Raw genomic sequence first — 22,859 nt, 5'->3', positions numbered from 1 at the left:
TTTCATTCTCTTCTTTTTTTTCTTTAATCTATCTATCCATCTCTCCTTTTCTCTTTCTCTTCTTTCCTCTTTCTTCCTTTTCTCTCTCTGTTTTTCTCTCCTTTGTTCCTCCCTTTCCTTTCTCTCTGTCTTTCTGTCCTCCTTTTCCTTTTTTCTGCTTTCTTCCCTCCCCTTTCCTTTTCCTTTTTCCATTCCCTCTTTTCCCCTTCTTTCTAATTCAAGGCAGCAACCATTGCTATTACCCCAGTCCCCTCCCATGCCATCACTCTACTGAGAACTTAATTCTTACAGTGCTGACTAATGTACGTGTGTGTGTGTGTGTGTGTGTAATATATCCATCATAATATGTCCATATTATTAGTCATTCTTATTATCTTCTTTACTCCCCCTTTAATTGGAATTTTGTTGTTTTTGTTGTTTATTTATTCTCTTGTTTATTTATTCTGTTGCTTTGCATGTATGCTGAGTGCTTCTGTACTGGTGACAAAATCCTTGTGTGTTGAATCACACTTGGCTAAATAAAGTACAATTCAATTCAATTCCTTCCTTCCATCCTCCTCCTCTCTTCCCCACAACAACCCCTTGAGATGGGATGGGCGAGAGAGAGTGGTTGGCTCAAGATCAACCAGCCAGATTTTATGCCTAAGGCAGGACTAGAACTCACAGTCTCCTGGCCAGCACCTTACCCACTACACCAAACTCCAGCTTTACTCTACATGCCCCTGGCGGCATATTGCAAGTCCTCCTTTGCCATTGGGCTCCAGCTGGGTTCTCCCTTGGCTCTGCTTGCATGCATGTGTACATGAGTCTCTGTAAACATGCATGCTACTGTTATTTCCATTCCCTCCGTCAGGTAAAATGGCCCATGCCCATAAATGCAGAATCATAGATTTCTCTCCTGGTTTTACTCATTTAAAAAAATATCCTCACGCAAAAAAACCCTGCCATATTTTAATGGCTAAGCAAGGTATTTCAAAAGACTGTAAAAGGATGAACATAGATGAATTGCAAAATGCCAGATGAACAGTAGATGGCAGCAAACTCTTAGATGGGCACTTCCCTGCTGCCATCTACTGTTCATCCACATTTTCACAGCCCAGAAGATATTGAAGCCTAATGAAGAACATACCCACAGCACTAGGGGAAGGTAGAAGCATCCAGAATTCACTCCAATTTTCAGACAGATTCATATTTTTCATTCAAATCAAGAAAACAAGCAACCAGCATACAAATCCTGCATTGTCACTGCTTGCCCCTGTTTTATTGGGCATTAACTTCAATGCATAAGAAACAAAGGGGAGGGGAAAATGCAATTGATATGAGATAAAAATTTGTGATGATTCAGTGTATCTTTGGGAGTCTTCAAAATGCCCTGTACAGATCTAAGGCCTCAGTTTTATCAGATAAATCCCCTTTTGTTTATTGCTGCGTTTTGTAAAGTACAATAAGTGCGTGCAAAGGTGTATCACCAGCCTGTTTCATTTACCATTTTTTCCTCCCTCCCTCCTTACATCTTCAGTCACTGAGGCCATTTAAAATCAGACAGACCTAAAAGGAAGTTTTAAAATAAATCAAAAGACCAACATTTTTATTACGCAGTCAACATTTCAAGGTACTTTCTATTCTCCGAGGGCTTTTAATGGATGATTAATGGCTATGGCTCTTATTCCTTCCTTTTTATAGAGATTTATGGCACTTGGAGTGTGCAAAAATCTTAATGTGCAATGTATTACTGGCTATAATGTTTAACTTCTGAATATGATCAAGACTGCTGTCTGATTTAATTATATCCCCCCAAAATGGCTTAACAGAATTTTCACACTGATGCTGGTAAACTGTCTTCTTAAAATAAATGGTATGAAAATGCTATAAATACAGACAGTCATGATTACAATGTCCCTATTAAAAGGGTGGGTGGGAGCAGGGGTGAAATTCAGCAGGTTCTGGAGAACTGGTAGTGGAAATTTTGAGTAGTTCAGAGAACCAGCAAATACCACCTCTAGCTGGCCCCAGGAGTGGGGAGGGAATGGAGATTTTGCAGTATCCTTCTCCTGGAGTGGGGAGGGAATGGGAATTTTGCAGTATCCTTCCCCTGGAGTGGGGAGGGAATGGAGATTTTGCAGTATCCTTCCTGCAGGAGTGGGGAGGGAATGGGAATTTTGCATTATCCTTCCCCTGGAATGGGGAGAGAATGGAGATTTTGCAGTATCCTTCCCCCAGGAGTGGGGAGGGAACGGGAATTTTGCAGTATCCTTCCCCTGGAGTGGGGTAGGAATGGAGATTTTGGAGGGAAGGAGGGAGAAAGGAAGGAAAAAAGAAAGAGAAAGAAAGAAAGAAAATACAAGGTAGACTAAAGTAAGAGACTGATGCCCTATAGATCAGGATTACTTTTATTTGTACAGGTAGTCATATGACATATGATCTTAATGGAGTTGTCCATTACCAGTCTGCGCCACAATTTTGAGAGGAGCTTCCGGTCTGGGGGGGGGGAGAGAAGCACAGTGCGCCAGGAGAAGACTCTATGGCAAGAGGAGGGTTTTCCAATTGTCTCGTTTATGACAAGTAGAGGAAAAAGTTTGCTGCGCTAGTAGGAGACTCTATGGTGGGGGAACTGAACTTCCGGTCAGCTCCAGAATTGAACAGGGGGCTTCCGGTTAGGACCTTAGTGGTTCCCGGTGTTTTCTTTTCTGTGGGAAACGGGTCCAAATGGCTCTTTGAGTGTTTAAGTTTGCCGAGCCCTGGGCTAGTCGGTTAGAGGGTCGGAGAAGGACCGGATCCAAACCAAAGGAATTAGGCCAGCCCACAATCTTACACGGAAGTCACTTCATTTCATTCCAATGTCTCAAAATGCAGCTGATTTAATTAAATTTGCTGCATTTAAGGCAGTAAACATAATGATTCCACTGTATTAGCTTTTCCTTCTAACCTTTTACAAATTACAGTTCGGTCGTAGCTTTTGAAGAGTTAGGGATTGATACGCCATCCTGGAAATGTTAATTGCCTATCTCTATTTTATAGATTGAACAATTAAAAAAAAGGAGAATAACAACAGAGAGATGCGGGAAAACTCTAGCTCTCTGCTGCCCTCTGTTGGTCACCTATAATTTTTTGCCCCTGCCCAATTGTGGTAGCCGACTTACAATTTTCAACGGAAAAGATTCTCAGGCAAGTTGAGAACTTCACTAAATGAAGCATTCCTGAAGGGTCAGACCTAGTTAATACAAGGATGGAATATGAACCAGGAAATCCTCAGGCTGGCTACATTAAGAAGTTGACAAAATGTGAACGACGGTCACCGAAAACTGCTCTAAAACCCTAGAAGCAATGTGAATTTTGTCCTGGGAGTTACTAGAAGTCAAAGAAGAGTTCATTTAGTAGCCATTCAAAGCTACACCAGCACTAAAAAGTGACATGACCGTTTTTCACACACGACCAGTGGTGGATTCCTAACCAGTTTACTACCAGTTCGCTGAGAGAAGGCATTTTGCGCATGTTGCTCAATTTGCTCGCGCAAGCGCTTGCCACGCATTGCTGCGTATGCGCAGTTAACCGAAACTGTTTTGCGCATGTGCAGAAACATGCCAGCAACGGCAGAAGAGACCAGGGAACCGGTTTGGGGGCGGGGCAGCCCTGGGTCACTGTCAGTTCCAGCGATGCAGGCCGCCAAACCACTATCGGTTCGGCCGAATCGGTCCGAACCCATCGTTGCTTTCGACCTTTGCAGCCTCCCAATGATCATGTGATCAGAATCCAGATGCTTGGCAGCTGGCTCGTGTTGATGACCATTGCTGTGTCCCAAGGTCAAAATTTTGCAAATTTTGGACCATGGGGAAGCCAGATTTACTTAAATCACCGGGTTGTTAAGTTATCAATTGCAATGATTCGCTTAATAACTGTGGCAAGAAAGGTGGTAGGAAGGGGCAAAACTCATTTAACACACGTTTCACTCAACAACAGACCTTTTGGGCTCAACTGCGGTCGTTAAGTCGAGGACTACTGTAGAGTCTGGGTTTTTTTTCATCTTCACAACTTTTAAGTTGGGTGGATTTGAACTCCCAGAATTCCCCAGCCAGCATTCTAAGTGTTGAAGTCCACCCATCTTAAAAAAGCATTGGAAAATGAGAAACGGTGCAATCGGTTAAAGTTTGGCTCTGATGGTTAAGACCAGTGAGTTAAAATTTGCACAGAACGTTGGAAAAATGTACATCGCTGTGGTTTATTAGTGTAAAAAAAATGAGGTTTTTCTATGTGGCAGCAGAATGTGTTTGCTGAATTTCATGAAAATGACAAAACTTTCACAAAACTATATATTATAATAATTATTATATAAGTTTACCCCCATCTTGGTGATATGTTTTCCAGTTGTTGCCTCTTTAGCAGGCTGCCTTTTGCTGTAGCCATGATGACTTCAGCATTCCTTTTAATAACCGGTTAGGCTGTTGAATGCTAAGCGGATCCCATTGTGGTTTGAAAACTGCTGTGCAGGAAACCAATGACTGTGGCTTATTTTGCAAATAATAGTTCAAGCTACAATGTTAGTATTGGTACTGTATTAGCTTTCCCTGCTTGGAACTGTCCCGAATTGCCTTCATCTGAACTCTAAAAATTAATTTAGTGAATTGGAGGCCAAATTGTCCTGCTGATGTGCAATCTACAAAGATTGTTTTGTTCTCAATCTACAAAGAATAAAACTATTTAATTTTGTTCTTCCAGCTACTGAGGAAGAGTATCAGGTTTATGTGAGCAGTTCTGGAGGAGATGAGGGGCCCAGATCCAAGCTGCGTAGAAGTTAGGTCAACAACAGAATCACAGAATCATAGGGCTGAAGGGAACCTTGGAGGTCTTCTAGTCCAACCCCCTACCCTAGGCAGAAGTCTTCATATTGTGTCAGACGTTATCCAATCTTTTTCTTGAAAGCCTCCATTGACGGAGCACCCACAACTCTGGGAGGTAAGTTGTTCCATTGATTAATTCTTTTCACTGTCAGGAAATTTCTCCTTCTTTCAGGTTGGATCCGACGAACTTCCATTGGGTGCTTTTTGTCCTGCCCTCAGGTGTTATGGAGAACAAATTGATCCCCTCTTCTCTTTGAGAGCATTCAAGTATTGGAATATGGCTATCATGTCTCCCCCCAAGCCTTCTCTTCATTAGGCTAGACCAGGGGCGTCAAACTTGATTTCATTGAGGGCCGCATTAGAGTTGTGTTTGACCTTGGGGGGCCAAGTTGGGTGTGGCCAGAGAGAGAGTGGCCAGCTCGGCGTCACTCGAGGCTCCGTTTTCAGCCGTGACGACCTCCCCGTTTTTGCTAGCAGAAGTCTGCAGGAGGCTTTTGCAGCTGAAAACGGAGCCTGAAAATGCACTCTGTTTTTGGTGGCAGAGGCACCGCGGACTGTTCCTTCACTGTTTCCAGGTTGATGCTACGGGCTGGATCTGGCCTTGACACCCCTGGACTAGATATATCTAGTTCCTTTAGCCTCCAGGCCTCTTATTCTCTTTGTTGCTCTTCTCTGTACTCTTTCTAGGGCAGGGGTCGACAACCTTAAGCACTCAATGAGCCACAATGGTCCTAACCAGAAGCTCCCCATTCAATTCTGGAGCCAACCGGAAGTCCGATTATCCCACCATAGAGTTTCCTCCTAGCGTGGTGTCCTCCTACCTCTGCCAATTGGAAGTCCGGTTCCCCCACCATAGAGTCTCCTCCTAGCGCAGCATCCTTTTTCCTCGGCTGACTGGAAGTCCAGTTCTCCCATCATAGAGTCTCCTCATAGCATGGTGTCCTTTTTCCTCTACCTGTCCTAACTAAAAGCCCTATCAATTGTGGAGCCGACCAGCAACATGGAGCCACAGCAAAGGGGGGGCAAGAGCCACATGTGGCTCCAGAGCCGCGGGTTGGCAACCCCTGTTCTAAAGCTTCAGCAATTTAGCAACAGCATTTTGCTAGTGCTCCCGAAATAAGATCCTCATTTCACGAGGAGACATGTATTTGGAGCACAGAATGCAAGAGGCAGGAATGAAGCAAAACACGGAATTGTTAACAAGGACATAAAATATATTAGATTGAATGGAACAAGTCAACTTAGGGACCCCAATAATGTTGACTGGAGTGTAAAAGCTGGGGGCGGGGGGGGGGGGGAGAAGGAATCTCAAACTGGAAAAGGAGTCAGACTGGATTAACAGGATAAAGTTTGGCAAAGAGAATTCCTGGAGTATTGCTGACATCCAATTCAAGCAAAAAGAAACACATTCAACGCGCACAACAGAGTCAAATCTATTATATAATAGGAAACAGGTACAATTTAGTGAGCCAGAGCACTTCCAAGCCCCGATTGTGGAACAGATCATGAATTATCAGTGCCAAATATGCAAGACATGGCAGCAAGATTTATCAGACTCAGACTTATTAGTCGCCCCCTCTCCCCACAGGGACTTGATCTGAAGGAGATCAAGCGGGTATATATAAATAATGTAAGCCATAGATTCCAGTGTGTGTATGGAAAAGAGACTTTGATGTGTTGGGCGTGCAAGGGGTGTGGGTGGAGAGGAGGCGTCTTAATAGAAATCAAAGCAGGAAAATCCCCCCCCCCCAACATTTCAAAGAAAAGAAGATCTAAGTGGCTTTGAGAATAGCTGTCAAGATATATGAAGGGAGACAAAGCTTTGGACAACAAAAAGGACGAAGAATAACTGGATGCAGATTTACAACATCAAAAGAGGAAGAACAAGGATGTCCTGGCCCAAGAATGTCAACAAACAGAGGGAGAAGAAATGGAAAAAATGAGCTGGGAAAAACCACAGGAAAATGTATCACCCAGGAATACACAAACATGGAACAGATCTGATAAGAGATAATTGGGGTTAAAAGAAGATGGGAGGACTATAATCAATCCTTTTGCAACTATTATGCAACAATAAACACACACACACACACACGGAACCGATCCATAACTGACCCTCCCTCTGTCAAGGACCTAGGAGTCCTCATCTCAAACGATCTAAGCCCCAAAGCTCACTGTAACAGCATTGCCAAAAAGGCATTCAGAGTTGTTAACCTAATTTTGCAAAGCTTCTTCTCCGGTAACATTTAACACTGTATTGCTAACTAGGACATACAAAACCTTCGCCAGGCTGATTCTTGAATACAGCTCGTCCCACACTGTATATCGGACATTAACACGATGGAGCGGCTTCGGTGGTATTTCACGAGAAGAGTACTCTACTCCTCTACTCACAATAGAGTTGGCACCCTATGCCACAAGGCTTGAATTTTTGGGCTTGGACAACCTAGAACTACAACAAGGTCTGACCTAAGCGTAGTACACAAAATTGTCTGCTATAATGTCTTGCCTCTCAACAACGTCTTCAGCTTCAGCCACAATAATACAGGGGCAAACAATAGATGCAAACTCAAGGTAAACCGCTCCAAACTCGATGGCAGAAAATACGACTTCAGCAACAGAGGGGTCAAAGCCTGGAATGCTCTACCCGACTCCGTTGTTACATCCTCAAACCCTCGTAGCTTCAACCTCAAACTGTCTACCGTGGACCTCACCCCATTCCTAAGAGGTCCGTAAAGGGGGGGCGTGAATAAGTGCACCAGGGTGCCTACCGTCCCTGTCTTACTGTCCCCATTTATCTGTATTTACTTCCTTTGTTCATGTTTATGTTCATACCTATACCTGTTACCTTGTACATGTTTGACAAACAAACAAACAAACAAACAAATAAATAAGAGAAAGTGAAGTAGGATGGCCAATGGGCCAGCTGTTAGATCTGGGACCAGCAGTTGCAGTTGCAAAGCACTGAAGTCTTAAAAGCTGTAGGAGATGAGGTGGTTAAAAAGTCCACTGTTTTATGTCAACAAATATGGAACAAATCTGTGTTTCCTAAAGATTGGAAAAGATTCTTAACCACCATGCAATGATTAAGGCATCAGGCTAGAATCCAGGAGGCAGTGAGTTCTAGTCCTGGCTTGGGCACAAAGCCAGCTGAGTGACCTTGGGTCAGTCACTTTTTTCTGAGCCTTTGGAAGGAGGCAATAGCAAGCCACTTCTGAAAAACCTTGCCAAGAAAACGGCAGGGACCTATTTGTATTCAGCCAGTTATGACAGGTTCTGAAGAACCGGTAGCGGAAATTTTGAGTAGTTCGGAGAACCAGCAAATAGGCTGGCCCCGCCCCTGCTGCCTCCCAGCTGATCTTCTCCTGTTGCCCTGAACAGGAGAACAGAGCTGGAAAGAGGTTAATGGGACGGGGTGGGAGTGGAGATTTTGCAGTATCCTTCCCCTGCCACGCCCACAAAGCCATGTCCTCAAAGCCATGCCACCCCTGCAAAGCCATGCCCATAGACCCGGTAGTAAAAAAAATGGAATCCCACCACTGCCTGTATAGGATGTGTCTGAGAATCGGATGTGATTAAAAGGGGGGAAATGGGTGCAGCAGGAAACTTTACAAGAAAACACCAAGGAAGGAAAATATGTAAAGGTTATAGGAAGTGTTTCTACCTTCTGTGTAATGAAGTAATGGAGTTGTATGAGCTTCTGCTTCCCCTGTGTTACATTGTGTGTGTGTGTATAGTGTGAAATACAAGATAGGCAACATACATTCCATTCATGTAACCCAAGACGCTCAAAATGGAGCTATTAACCGCATTGGTAGAGAGTGACTGGCCTAAAGACTATGGTAGGACTAGAACTGACCGTCTCCTGGTGATTGGCCCAAAGTTACTCAACTGGCCTTCATGCCTAACACAGGACTAGAACTCACAGTCTCCTGGTTGCTAGCCTGGTGCCTTAATCAGTAAACTAAGATAATTTATTTATTCAATAAATAAATAATAAAAATAATCAGCACATAGAAAGACTACCTATATCTTAGGCATGAATTGAGCAGATGGTCGATTGCATAATGTCGATCCATGTTGTTAAACCTTGGCAAGGTTTTCGATATGTGGATTTCAACTCCCAGAATTCCCTAGCCTGCATTCTGGCTGGGGGATTCTGGGAGTTGAAGTCTGCCCATCTATAGTCTCCAATTTTTTTTTTAAAAAAAAGATTGATGTAGATGGACGGAATGCACTTAGTCATTACTAGAGAGCGGTTGAAATGGCAGGATTTGAACATGTAACTCACTCAGGGTTGCATCCAACTCAGAGGTGACTCACTGAATTAAACCATTCCTATCTGTCAGCCCTAGTTCTATTTTTTTCTTCTCAACAGAAGGTTGCCTATCCATTAAAATCCAGCAGGGGGAGCCCTATAACCATTCAGCTGCCCAAGGCTTTCATCCTTGCAATCTGATATTGGACATCAGCTACATCCAATCACGCCTTCCATCTGCTTCTGACATCTGTCAGCAAACTATCCTTGAAAACAGATCAGAGATGAGCCCACTTTAGTGGGAGGGGAGAAACTGTCCACAGTACCAATAAAGGAGAATATTTGTAGCTCAGGGTTGAAATGTTGTTTCAATAGAGTCTATAGACGTTAGCAACATCTATATAGACCTGTGATGGTGAATTTTCTTGGCACCCTCGGCTGGGCTGCGTAGAGGAAGAAGGGCGGCCCAGGGAGCATGCGCACATCAGAAAATGAACTTCTGTTTCCCGCAAGCCGGCAAGGAAAAGGAGCTTCCAGTAGCCAGCAAGTCTTCTGGCTACTGCCGCGCATGAGCCGATCAGCTGGCCAACTCCCATGCTCACACCGGAAAATGGAGCACTGCCGCATGCACCAAGGCCAGCTGATCACCACGTGTGCATGCATTCCAGAAACCTGGAAGTGGAACGGGCAACACCATACCTGCCAGGTGACATGGCTCTGGGGAGCATTTCATGCATGTGTGCCATAGGTTTGCCATCATGGATAAAGACTATGCAAAAGAGACAATCAAGCGAACAAAAAGACTCCAGCACCTCTCCACCAGGAATCAGCATCCAGATCAGCATAGATTAACTCCAAGGTTAACTTCATACCAACAATCAAGTAAGCAACACACACACACACACACACACACACACACACACACCCCTGCATCAAGAAACTCAGTAAGCAGCCCAACCAAAGAATCTCTATGACTGCCCCAACCGACACAGACAGGCAAGACGGGGGAATATAAACAGCACTCCTTACTAGCACTGATTATGTTACCTTGTCTGGGTACAACACTAGAAGTTTTAAAGAAGAGATTGGATAATCATTTGTCTGAAATGGTAGAGTGTTTCCTGCCTGAGCAGGGGATTGGACTAGAAAATCTCCAAGGTCCCTTCCAACTATTCTACTCTACTCTACTCTACTCTACTCTACTCTACTCTACTCTACTCTACTCTACTCTACTCTGCTCTACTCTACTCTATTATGCTCTGCTCTGCTCTGCTCTGCTCTGCTCTATTCTACTCTATTGTGTTCTGCTCTGCTCCATTCTATTCTACTCTATTATATCTTCTCTTTTCTTCTCATCCCTTCCCTTCCATTCTACACCTGCAAGAAAACAAGCCAGCTCAGAGAGCACCAAGACCCCCTCCCTGTCCAAAGTGTTTGAAAATGGGCTGAATCTGCAGGGAAAAAACAAATCTGAAAAAGTGCCCACTTGGAGAGACCAAGAAACCTGTATGCATTAATATGCATATACTAATATGCATCAATGCTTTGCATTGATGCCTAGAAATGGTACACAAATCCACACTATTTTTTAAAAAGTTATTAGATTACTGTCTTTCATCAGCTGCCATGATTGGCATTCAGTTCATTTGCCCCCCTTTTGAGGTTGGGGTGGGGGTGGGGATTTGCACAGGCAAAAAATGTGTTTAAAGCCCCTCCATCTCTATCATGATCTTTCTTGGTTTACCCTTGGCAACTTCAAAACAGATGGACTTCAACTGCCAAAATTCCCTAACTAGCATGCAAAAATAATAAAGGGGGGATAGAAGGTAGTCCTCTACTTATAACCATTCATTTAGTGACCATTTGAAGTTACAATGATAAAAGTGACATGACCATTTTTCACTCTTACAACCACTGCCTGGTCATGTGAGCAAAATTAGGATGCTTGGCAACTGGCATGCGTTTATGCATTTAAGAGCTGCTGTGGCGCAGTGGCTAGAGTGCAGCACTGCAGGCTACTTCTGCTGACTGCTGGTTGCCTGTAATTTGCAAATTTCAAATCTCACCAGGCTCCAGTTGACTCAGCCTTCTGTCTTTCCAAGGTGGGTAAAATGAGGACCCAGATTGTGGGGGGCAAGAGGTTGACTCTGTAAATCACTTAGAGAGGGCTGGAAAGCACTATGAAGCGGTATATAAGTCTAAGTGCTATCCCTCCCTCCCTCCCTCCCTCCCTCCCTCCCTCCCTCCCTCCCTCCCTCCCTCCCAGCAGTTAGAATGCAGTATTTCAGGCTAACTCTGCTCACTGCCAGGAGTTCAATCCTAACCAGCTGAAGATTGACTCAGCCCTCCATCCTTCCAAGGTGGGTAAAATGAGGACTCAGATTGTTGGAGGCAAGAGGCTGTAAACCGCTTAGAGAGGGCTGTAAAGCACTGTAAAGCGGTATATAAGTCTAAGTGCTATTGCTATGATGGTTGCAGTGTCCCAGGGTCAGGTGATCCCTTTTTGCAAATTCCTGACAAGCAAAGTCAATGGGCAAGCCAGGTTCACTTAACAATGGGGTCACTAACTTTACAACTCAGTGATTTACTTAACAACTATGGCTAGAAAGGCTATAAATGAGGCAAAATTCATTTAATTGTCTTGTTTAGCAATGGACATTTGGGGCTCAAGTGCAGAGGCGGTATTCAGCAGGTTCTGACCAGTTCTGGAGAGCCAGTAGCGGAAATTTTGAGTAGTTTGGACAACCAGCAAATACCACTTCTGGCTGGCCCCGCCCCATCTATTCTCTGCCTCCCGAGTCCCAGCTGATTGGGAGGGAATGGGGATTTTGCAATATCCTTCCCCTGGAGTGGGGAGGGAATGGAGATTTTACAGTATCCTTCCCCTGTCACATCCACCAAGCCATGACCACCAAGCCACATCCACAGAACCAGTAGTAAAAAAATTTGAATCCCACCACTGCTCGAGTGGTTGTTAAGTCAAGGACTAGCTGTACCTCAATACATTCATTGAGCAGAAAACAAATGGCTATCGGAGCTATTTAATATTATCTACAGCTGAAGGGCAGCGCAGCCTCACTTTTCAACTCTCTCCTGTTTTGTTCTTAATGCATTGAGCTCATCTCAAAGCCGCACAATTAAACCTATTAATTAGCAAGAAAAACCGGCTTTCCCTTTCACTTGAAGCTGTAACACCAGAGGCTTCTGATTTTCATTAAATACACAATGGAATGATGTTGAAAGAGGCACTTTTTAAAAATAGAACCTCTTTCTCCCTTTATTTATTTATTAAGCGGGGCTTCTGTTTCAAACATTGTTGTGGAAAGAAGAGCTCACATGTTTTCTTCAAACAGGCAGAAATCGCTCGATCTGAGCAGAAGAAGAAAATTGTTCCCAGATGGCCAAATTCACATTTTTGGGAAAAGTGGTTTATGCCCGATGCCACTGATATCTGCAAGCTGCAAATATTCGGATTTTTTTTTGGTTGGGGTCCTTTCTTGATGGGCTTGGCTCTGTCTAGCTATATATCCTGACCTCCTTCACTTTATCACTCATCGGATAAATAGACAGGAGCATTTCCAGGGCAGAGGTGGTATTCAGCCAGTTCTGACCAGTTCTGGCGAATCGGCAGCAGAAACTTTGAGCAGTTTGGAGAACTGGCAAATGCCACCTCTGGCTGGCCTCGCCCCCATCTATTCTCTGCCTCCCGAGTCCCAGCTGATCAGCTGGGTCTTCTCCTGTTGCCCTGCACAGGAGAACAGAACTGGAAAGCAGGTTAGTGGGGTGGGGAGGGAATGGGGATTTTACAGTATCTTGGTCTGGAGTGGTGAGGGAATGGGGATTTTACAGTACCCTTGGTCTGGAGTGGGGAGGGAATGGGGATTTTGCAGTATTCTTCCCTACCACACGCACCAAGCCACGCCCATCAAGCCAAGCCAAGCCAAGCCCACAGAAACAGTAGTAAAAAAAATTTAAATCCCACCCTTGGTCCAGGGTGAAATAAGAAGATTCTGCTTTGTGGTTTTTGTTAGGTAAGCTCCCAGGTAGGAGAACGAGTGTGCAGAGAAGCGTAATGAGAGTGGTGTGGAAGAACACGCACAAACCAGCATACAGGGACACCGAATAGTAAAAGTAATAGTATTTTAGTTATGTGGAAAATAGAGGTATTCAGAGTTCAATTTACACACGGTTCAGTCAGTCAGTTATCCATCGAACACAGTCCAGTATCATATAATCAGTTCAGCACACAAAGTCGCTAACAGTAGCAAAACCACAGTAACTCGCGATACAGTATCCACTGATCAGCATCTAACAAACAGAGAGCTAACAGTCATTCTGGCTCCATCTTATGGCTGCTTGAGGTAACAGCAACCAATCCCATTACAGCAGTACTTAAAGAAACAGTACTACTCCCTTGGCTTATATATTGCTGACCCAAACGTTAGCTTACATTCCTAACAGTTTTGCATTCCCTTTCTGCAGACTGGTTTCTGTAAGAGAAACGATGGCAACTTACTTTACCGCCTGTGGATTTCAACCCTCAGAATTCCTGAGCCGTCCACAGGGTATAAAATTGCCATAGCTGCCCACCCCCTGCTCCAGGAGATAGTTTGGAAGATGAAAAACACTACAGAAATGTGTACCAAATGCTGAAGACTGACCAAATTTTGCTGTTTTGAGCTTTGAATAAGATGCCACTGCTGGCATTCCATACAGAAAAGCCAGTTTGGGCTGATCATTGAAACCTTTCTTGGGGTTAACAGGGTAGCAAATTTGACCATTTCTGAAGGCAGGAGGGCCATGAGCAGAATGGTTTCCTCCACCAAGAATGTGCTACCACCCGTGAACATTTGAACAGGAAGCCATGACCACAATCGGTTTTAATGATAGGAGCAGCACTGAGAATTCTCTTCCCTAAGACGTCCTAGGAATTGCCAAGATGCTGGAGTTATTTTAACCCATCTTTCCCCATCTGGATCCTAGTCCTAGGTTGCAATTCTTATGAACACCAGTCATCTTGATTACAGGCTGAAGTGGGTTGTAGTCTATTTTACCTATTATAAATATGAAGAGAATGTCCAAACAATCTTAGAAGCACTCTGATACAAATCTGTCTGTCTGTCTGTCTGTCTGTCTGTCTGTCTGTCTGTCTGTCTGTCTGTCTGTCTATCTATCTATCTATCTATCTATCTATCTATCTATCTATCTATCTATCTTAGTATCTATCTATCTATCTATCTATCTATCTATCTATCTATCTATCTATCTATCTATCTATCTAGTATCTATCTATCTATCTATCTATCTATCTATCTATCTATCATCTATCTATCATCTATCATTATCTATCCATCCATCTGTCCATCCATCCATCCATCCATCCATCCATCTAGTCTCTCTCTCTCTCTCTCTCTCTCTCTCTCTCTCTCTCTCTCTCTCTCTCTCTCTCAGATGGGATAAGAAGCAACCTTGTAGGATGTTTATATATTACATATATAATCTTCAGGTTTTTTCCAAAAGCCGAGAGAGAGAGAGAGAGAGAGAGAGAGAGAGAGAGAGAGAGAGAGAGAGAGAGAGAGAGAGAGAGAGAGAGAGAGAGAGAGGGAGGGAGAGAGAGAGAGAGCAGAAAGGGCAGTCATTCTGCTTTCCATAACATTCCTTCAAAATCTAATAAATTCAAATGCAGCTGCAACACTTAGACTGGATTGGTGGAGGGCACCAGTTGGAAAAAAATGGATTAAACATATCTTCAGGCAGGGGGATCTTACTAGTAGAAGGGATTCATTGGACAATCTAGGGTCAGTCACAGTTTATTCATTTACGCTAAGCCAAGAGGTGGATGGTCTCTCATGCTGTACAAAACCAGCCATTTTGAATGGTAAAACACAGTTCATGGCTTAGTAGCATTCATCCGTTTCGGCTTTGTCAACTCTAAGACAAGAGATAGTGAAACCTTTGCCACTGTCTCTCAGCCCAACCAATCTCGGTGGGTGGATGGGAGGATAAAGCATAGGAAAGAAGCACGTACTTCTTCCCCCAATACCTGGAGGACATAAATGGAACATGAAAATACATGCACACATAAAAGCACACATTTCTATAACAGAGATAGGTGCAGCCAAGTTGGCTTGAGGGCTGCCTGGGACTTTGTGTGACTTATCAAGGACTGAAGTCTAAAAGCGAACCAGAGCACAACCTAAAATAGCAATAATTCCTTCTTTGATTTATACTGTGTTTTTTTTAATGGGATCAAGGTACTGTATGAGACAGTTATTTTGCTCCTTGAAAACTTTCTGTTGCTTCGTCAATTTTTCCCTCCTTATTTTATTTTTCTTTCAGGGGTGGGCGGGCTCTCAGAACCAGAAAAGGAAAAAATGATACCTTTTGCACTATAAAGGTAAAGGTTCACCTCGCTCGCACATATGTGCTAGTCGTTCCCGACTCTAGGGGGCGGTGCTCATCTCTGTTTCAAAGCCGAAGAGCCAGCGCTGTTCGAAGATGTCTTCGTGGTCATGTGGCCGGCATGACTAAACGCCGAAAGTGCACGGAACGCTGTTCCCTTCCCACCAAAGGTGGTTCCTATTTTTCTACTTGCATTTTTTACGTGCTTTCGAACTGCTAGGTTGGCAGAAGCTGGGACAAGTAACGGGAGCTCACTCCGTTACGCGGCGCTGGGGAGTCGAACCGCCAAACTGCATGACCTTTCTGATTGACAAGCTCCGCATCTTAGCCACTGAGCCACCACCTCCCTTGCACTATGCCTTAATGTAAATTTCCTTCTCCCTCAAAAGGAAATCTACAAGGGCTTTAAAAACAGAAATGCATAGGAACCTTTAATGATGGGTCCCCATCCAGTCCTTGGGTTTTTCAATTCTTGATGTAATCAGTGGACTCTTTTCCATGAACTCCCTGCAAGCTATGATTCAAAAAGTCAAGATGGAGCCACCATGGTGCCATCAAAACGCCACCTGGGGATGGCGCTTTTATGTGCATCTAGGGCAGTGTTTCTCAAACTTGGCGACTTTAAGTCCTGTGGACTTCAACTCCCAGAATCCCCCAGCCAGCATAGCTGGCTGGGGAATTCTGGGAGTTGAAGTCCACAGGACTTAAAGTCGCCAAGTTTGAGAAACACTGATCTAGGGGATGCACATAAAAAAACAGGTAGAGCTGAAATATTTTTATTGGGAATTATACCAGAAACATACAATAGAGAATTGAAATATTTGATTGTAAACGTGTTAACGGCAGCTAGAATTGTATTTTCTAAAAATTGGAAAAATGAGAAAATACCAACGCAGGAGGAAGTTATTCACGAAATAATGGAATGTGCAGAAATGAGTAAATTGACGTTTGAAATTAGAGAACAACAAGATAAACAATTTTGTAAGACATGGGATCTATTTTATCAATGGTTAGATAAAAAAAACTGAAATGAAAGATACTAGAGAATGATGTCAATACAAGAGTAATAGAATGACATTGAATATAACGTAAAGATATATTATTATTGGGTAGATTGAAGATGATGTAATGAATTGTTATAATATAAATGATCCCAAAATTTAGTATGGTTCGTTGAAAGTGAAGGAATAAATAGTGATACTCAAACAAATAAGGTACAAGGATAATAATGTGTATAAATATATTGGATTTGATAATATGTGATTTCATATAAATTGCAAGTGATGACTATGGAAAGGATGCACAAAAACCTTGCAACCAATCGACACACTGTATGTGATGAAAGATGGATTTATGTTTTATGTCTTGTTTGTTTACGACTGTCTAAAAATAAAAATTTTCTACAAAAAAACCCAAACAGGTAGAGCTTTGATGGTTCCATCATGGCTGCCCCTTGATGTTTTGGATCACACTTTACAGACCATCCTGGTTACCTGGAAACTCTTTTTGGGAGAAGTTGTACTTGTTGTTCCCTCCCAACTAGTCTGATCCTTGCCTGGAACAGACACAGCGTGAGGATACAAATGCCGTAACGGAGCAGAAGGATAAACCGAAATTAATGTTTACTAATGAGAGCTGCCAGGTTCTCTGGGGACAGTTTATGAAAAATAAATCACACTGTCCTTGCTTTGGAGAACAGGCTGTTAATTACAACTCCCTTCCTTTTGGCACATTTACGGGTGGTGGGGAGAATAATGGCCCCCCTCAGTACAAACATTTATGGGACTTTTCTGGAGCTTTCAGCTGCTTGGTCTCTGTTTTGTTGAATGTCAAAGCAAAGTTTGATGCTGGGCCCTCATGCAACGTTTGGGAGATGCCATAAATCAGCCGGGTGAATGTTGAGATCGGAGAATGTTTCTCTGATCTTGTCTTTTTAGTTCCTCCATCTTCAACAGGATCCATCTTAATGTCTTTTTGGCCTGTCGGGGTTCCCTTGGAGAACATCAAAGCAACTTAGAACTAAGGAGAAATTTCCTGATTAGGGGACTGGAGGCTAAAACCTATGAAGAACGGTTGCAGGAACTGGGTATGTCTAGTTTAATGAAAAGAAGGACTAGGGGAGACATGATAGCAATCTTCCAATATCTCAAGGGTTGCCCCAAAGCAGAGGGAGTCAAACTATTTTCCAAGGCACCTGAGGGTAGAACAAGAAGCAATGGGTGGAAACTAATCAAGGAGAGAAGCAACTTAGAACTGAGGAGAAATTTCCTGACAGTGAGAACAATTAATCAGTGGAACAACTTCTGTCCAGAAGTTGTAAATGCTCAAACACTGGAAGTTTTCAAGAAGAGATTGGCTAACAATTTGTCTGAAGTGGTGTAGGGTTTCCTGCCTGAGCAGGGGGTTGGACTAGAAGACCTCCAAGGTCCCTTCCAATTGTTATTCCATCTCTATATCTTCATTAGCAATTTTTTCACAGGCGAGCTGCCCATTTCTTCTTACTGTGTTCAATCTTAATGTGTTCTCCCTTCTTTATCTTCTTCTCATCCACTGAAGTCGATGGAAAAAAACCTCCAAATACCTCACTCTTGGTTTTCCATTTGAGCTGGTGAGTTTTTATTTCCTAATGAAACCAAAACGATCCGTGCGATCGTTTCAAAGATATACAATGCCAGGCAATTCATGTGATTACTCATCGTGCATGAAGTAATGTTAAAAAAATTACAACCCAATAGTAACTTTGAGAAAGGCAATGGAAACGGCATCCGAGGCCGATGTGGGTAAGAACTTGCAGGGAAGGGTACTGTCGGGGAGTGAAGACATTTCAGGAAATTAAAAAGATAAAGAGAGTTGATCTCCAGGTTGCAAACTCGCATGCAAATGCAGGCTGAAAAACATTGCATATCCTTATAAGGTTAGGATCTCTCTCTCTCTCTCTCTCTCTCTCTCTCTCTCTCTCTCTCTCTCTCTCTCTCTCTCTCTCTCTCTCTCTCTCTCGCTCTCTCTCTCTCTCTCTCTCTGTGTGTGTGTGTAGGGGATAAATTGTGAGATGTGCACATCTTGTGCTACACTTTGAGGTGTTAAGAGGTAACCACAACTGAAAAATATTATACAGGAACATAAAGCCAAGTCAAAAGCAAACCCAACTTTGGCGGTCTTGGAAAAATAAAACCGACTACAGCAAGGTTAGCATGTTGTACAAATCTAATCCTGTATCTGAATTATAAGGACACCCAAATATTCGGTAAACAGTTCAATTAATGATGCACACACACACACACACACACACACACACACACACACACACACACATTCTAAATATAATATTCCAGGTGTACTTTTCACGTGTTCGAAGGGCAGCTCACCTTATCCAAGTCCAAGTTTCATCTTTATGCTTTCTTTTATTTTTTAATTGCATTCATTTGGAAGCGGCAGAATAATTAACAGAGTGGGAGCAAGCATGGAACGCCCATTGAAACTTTTTCTTCCCTCTGGCAGTTCTGAGGGAAATCTCTCTTCGGAAGCTGGTGTTGACTGACTTCAGAGGAAAATCTAGTACCAATGCCAATGACAGATTCTTCCTTGGCATAAATGGCAGGGGAGGAAAATAACCCGATTGTAGGGGGAAAAGTGTAACCAGGCTCCCACTTAACGAGACCTCGGTGCCTATTTGTTCTCATAAATCATGAGTACGTTTCTTGCACTTTACTGTACCTGCACTGGGCCAAAGATCATCTAGAGATGGGGATTACCTTTACCAGGCTGAACTGTGGTTTGTTCAGCCATAATCATGTTCTATAAATCATAATGGGCTGGGACTGCACAAGATGCTAAACCATGACCCACAGCGACTGGGCTAATATCGCATTAGATAAGCCTAAATCAGTCTCATTGTGGCTTAGCATAGCACATGACTGATGTTCATCCATTGTGTTCAAAGAGGACCTTGATATCCAACAGGTTGTGGGCTGTCCATGATGTGTCTGCAGGTGGCTGGTAAGGCCTATACGGGCAAAAAAATGTCCTGCCACATGTCGGGCAAACATGTGTGGGCACCACTGTTGCAGCATTTGCAGCTCTGTCTCTGCAGAGTGCCTCGCTTCTCTTGTGCTATGGTTGTCCTTGTGTCCTCAGATGCCTGGCAGCCTTGGTGGATCAGCGTGCGTCATGTGGGTCGATCTTGTGCCAGGGTTTCCCAGGAGGTGGTGTCAATTTCCAGGGACTTGAAGGGGGCTTCCAACGTGTCTTTGCATCGCTTCCTTTGTCCCCCTTGAGATCGCTTTCCTTCAAACAGCTCACCGTAGAGGAGCTGTTTGGGGGAGCGATGGTCTGGCATCCTTGTAACATGGCCTGCCCAGCGTGTCTGGGCTTTCATCAGCAGGGTGTGAACGGATAGCAGGCCTGCTCTGGAGAGGACCTCTGTATCTGGTGCCTTGTCCTGCCACCGGATCCTCAGTATTCTATGGAGGCAGGCAATGCATGAACTCAGCCAATGAATACACAGGGGTCCTTGGTGTTCTCTGAGCTTGGCGGTTTTCTTGCAGACATTACATTACTCAAACTAGGAGTATGATGATGCCAGACAAGATTGTATCCAGGTGAATAGGTGGTACGTTGGGCCTAAAATGTACCTTAAGGCTCTTTCCGTAAATAACGTTCCAAGCGTTATTCAGACTTTTTTTGGGGGGGGGGAAAGAGTTTTGGGAATTATCTCTTTGAATAATCTCTTCTCGCGTGAGCTGTGCCTTGCTTTGCTTTAGTTCAGGGGTGTCCAAACTTGAGAACTTTAAGACTTGTGGACTTCAACTCCCAGAATTCCCCAGCCAGCCATGGCTGGGGAATTCTGGGAGTTGAAGTCCACAAGTCTTAAAGTTCTCAAGTTTGGACACCCCTGCTTTAGTTGGATGAACATGGAGAAGAAGAAACAATCTAGCATTTCGATACACAAGAAATTGCCTTCCGGAGGACAGAAATGAAGCCAAGGCTGGAGAAATTTGAGAGTTGGGGCATAGAACCTCATCCAATAAGAGGACCTCTCTTTACGAAGGAAGGAACCCTTGGAGAGACCTAGACTGTTGAAGAACCTTGCAAGTGCTTTGGTGAAGAGCAATGGGACCATCCATATCAAAGGTGGTATTCAGCCATTTCGGACCAGTTCGCTCAAACTGATAGTGGAAATCATGGGTGGGTCTGCCTCTGCCCCACCCACTGCTCAGGCTCTATGCTGTCCTATTTAGGCACATTTTTGAGGCTGGGCAAGCAAAGCACGTGCGCAGAAGGCCAGGTCCATGTGCAAAGCAAAGTGGGCACGCAGGGAGCGAAGCGGTGGTAACCAAATGTGAAACCCACCGCTGGTCCACATCTTGGCTCCAAGCGCTACAGCCAAGTGACTAAAGCAGCCCCCTGACACAGATGCCCTCCAGCTATGTTAGATTTGGGATTCCCAGAATTCCCCACCAGCTGGTGGACCACCCGAAGCAATCGGGAATGGCAGCTCGGAGCAACAGAGCGGAGTTTGCAAGGCGGCTGCCTTCTTCTCGCCTCTTGTTTCTGTTGGCGAGAGTCTGCGGCCCCTTGGGGCTCTCCTCCGCCTCCGATCCCCCTGAAGTGGCCTGAGGCTGCCAGATCACAAATGATAGCCTTCGCAAGGGATGAAATGCGAAAGGGTGGAAACTCAGATGCGGTTGAAAGGGAGGGCGAACCCTAAATGTGGGGTTGAGGGAAAGGGAAGTGGGCAGGGATATAGATGCTGAGCTGGGATACAAACCCTGGAAAAAGGATTTTTGGGGAAGGATAATCTGGCAAGGCAATCCCGCCAGAGCTACAGACCCCATTCTAAAATAATAATTTTTAAAAATCCTATTTTACTCCACGGGTTTAAAACCAGTCTCTCTTCCATGTTTTGCTCTGGGGTGCCCTTTTAAAAATTACGGAGGATTCCCCAAAGAGGTTTGTTTGCATGGGGTTAATTTTTTCAATATTTGCCTTATGAAAAATTACAAGCGAGACCCTCGTAGAATGTTGATCGAATTGTGTAAAAAGAACGGTACGAAACCCGTTATTAACATCAATAGCTTTTTCATGAAAATACTCCGTATGTTTTTGGATAAGCAGAAAGCAACGATGAGAAGAGTGACCTTGTTCCAAGGGTGTGGAAATATATTCAATATTGAGCAAACAACCGTTTGTCTAAAATGGTATAGAGCAGGGGTCCCCAAACTTGGCAACTTTAAGACTTGTGGACTTCAACTCCCAGAATTCTCCGAATTCTGGGAGTTGAAGTCCACAAGTCTTAAAGTTGCCAAGTTTGGGGACCTCTGGTATAGAGCAGTGATGGCTAACATTTTTGTTGCTGTGTGCTGAAATAGTGCAATGCATGCGCCCCCACGTGCCCTGGCCCCACCCATGCGCATGCGATCCCCCTTTACTCCCCTGACCTGTGCATGAATGTGCAACCCCATGCATGCAACCTCCTGTGCTCCCCCTGCCCCCATACACACAACCCCCTTGCGTGCGCCATCCCCCACACATGCATGGCAGACACCCGAATGTTATTCTGTTAACTGTAACACAACTTGATTTCCAGACCTCTCACCGTTGTGTACTGGTACGTAATCAATACAATACAATACAATAGCAGAGTTGGAAGGGACCTTGGAGGTCTTCTAGTCCAACCCCCTACTTAGGCAGGAAACCCTATACCGTTTCAGACAAATGGTTATCCAATCTCTTCTTAAAGACTTCCAGTGTTGGAGCATTGACAATTTCTGGAAGCAAGTTGTTCCACTGATTAATTGTTCTAATTGTCAGGAAATTTCTCCTCAGTTCTAAGTTGCTTCTCTCCTGGATTAGTTTCCACCCATTGCTTCTTGTTCTACCCTCAGGTGCCTTGGAGAATAGCTTGACTCCCTCTTCTTTGTGGCAACCCCCGAGATATTGGAACACTGCTATCATGTCTCCCCTAGTCCTTCTTTCTCTTAAGCTAAACATACCCAGTTCCTGCAACCATTCTTCATATGTTTTAGTCTACAGTCCCCTAATCATCTTTGTTGCTCTTCTCTGCACTCTTTCTAGAGTCTCCACATCTTTTTTACATCGTGGTGACCAAAACTGGATGCAGGATTCCAAGTGTGGCCTTACCAAGGCATTATATAATCAAATTGGTAACTGACCATTTTGAATTGGAGTACACAAGAGATAAGAAAGTATCCCAAGTGGAATACTAATCTGATTATGGCAGATTGGAGAGGGAGAATTACTTCCTGCGATCTGTCTGAACCAGTGGTGAAATTCAAATTTTTAAACTACCAGTTCTGTGAGCGTGGCTTGGTGGGTGTCGTGCAGCTTGGTGGGCATAGCAGGGG

At 44.0% G+C, this 22,859-nt stretch overlaps 1 protein-coding gene across 1 annotated transcript in view; it reads left to right on the top strand.

Moving 5' to 3' along the window:
* The window catches only part of LDLRAP1 (low density lipoprotein receptor adaptor protein 1), a 632,547-nt gene that overhangs the window by 580,735 nt on the left and 28,953 nt on the right, over positions 1-22,859 (top strand). The window lies entirely within an intron of this gene.

Source organism: Natrix helvetica, assembly GCF_964273705.1.
Source record: "Natrix helvetica genome assembly, chromosome: 9".
NCBI classification, from domain to species: domain Eukaryota; kingdom Metazoa; phylum Chordata; class Lepidosauria; order Squamata; family Natricidae; genus Natrix; species Natrix helvetica.
Note: the sequence above shows the minus strand (reverse complement) of the source record. Positions and strands in the feature narration are given on the sequence as shown.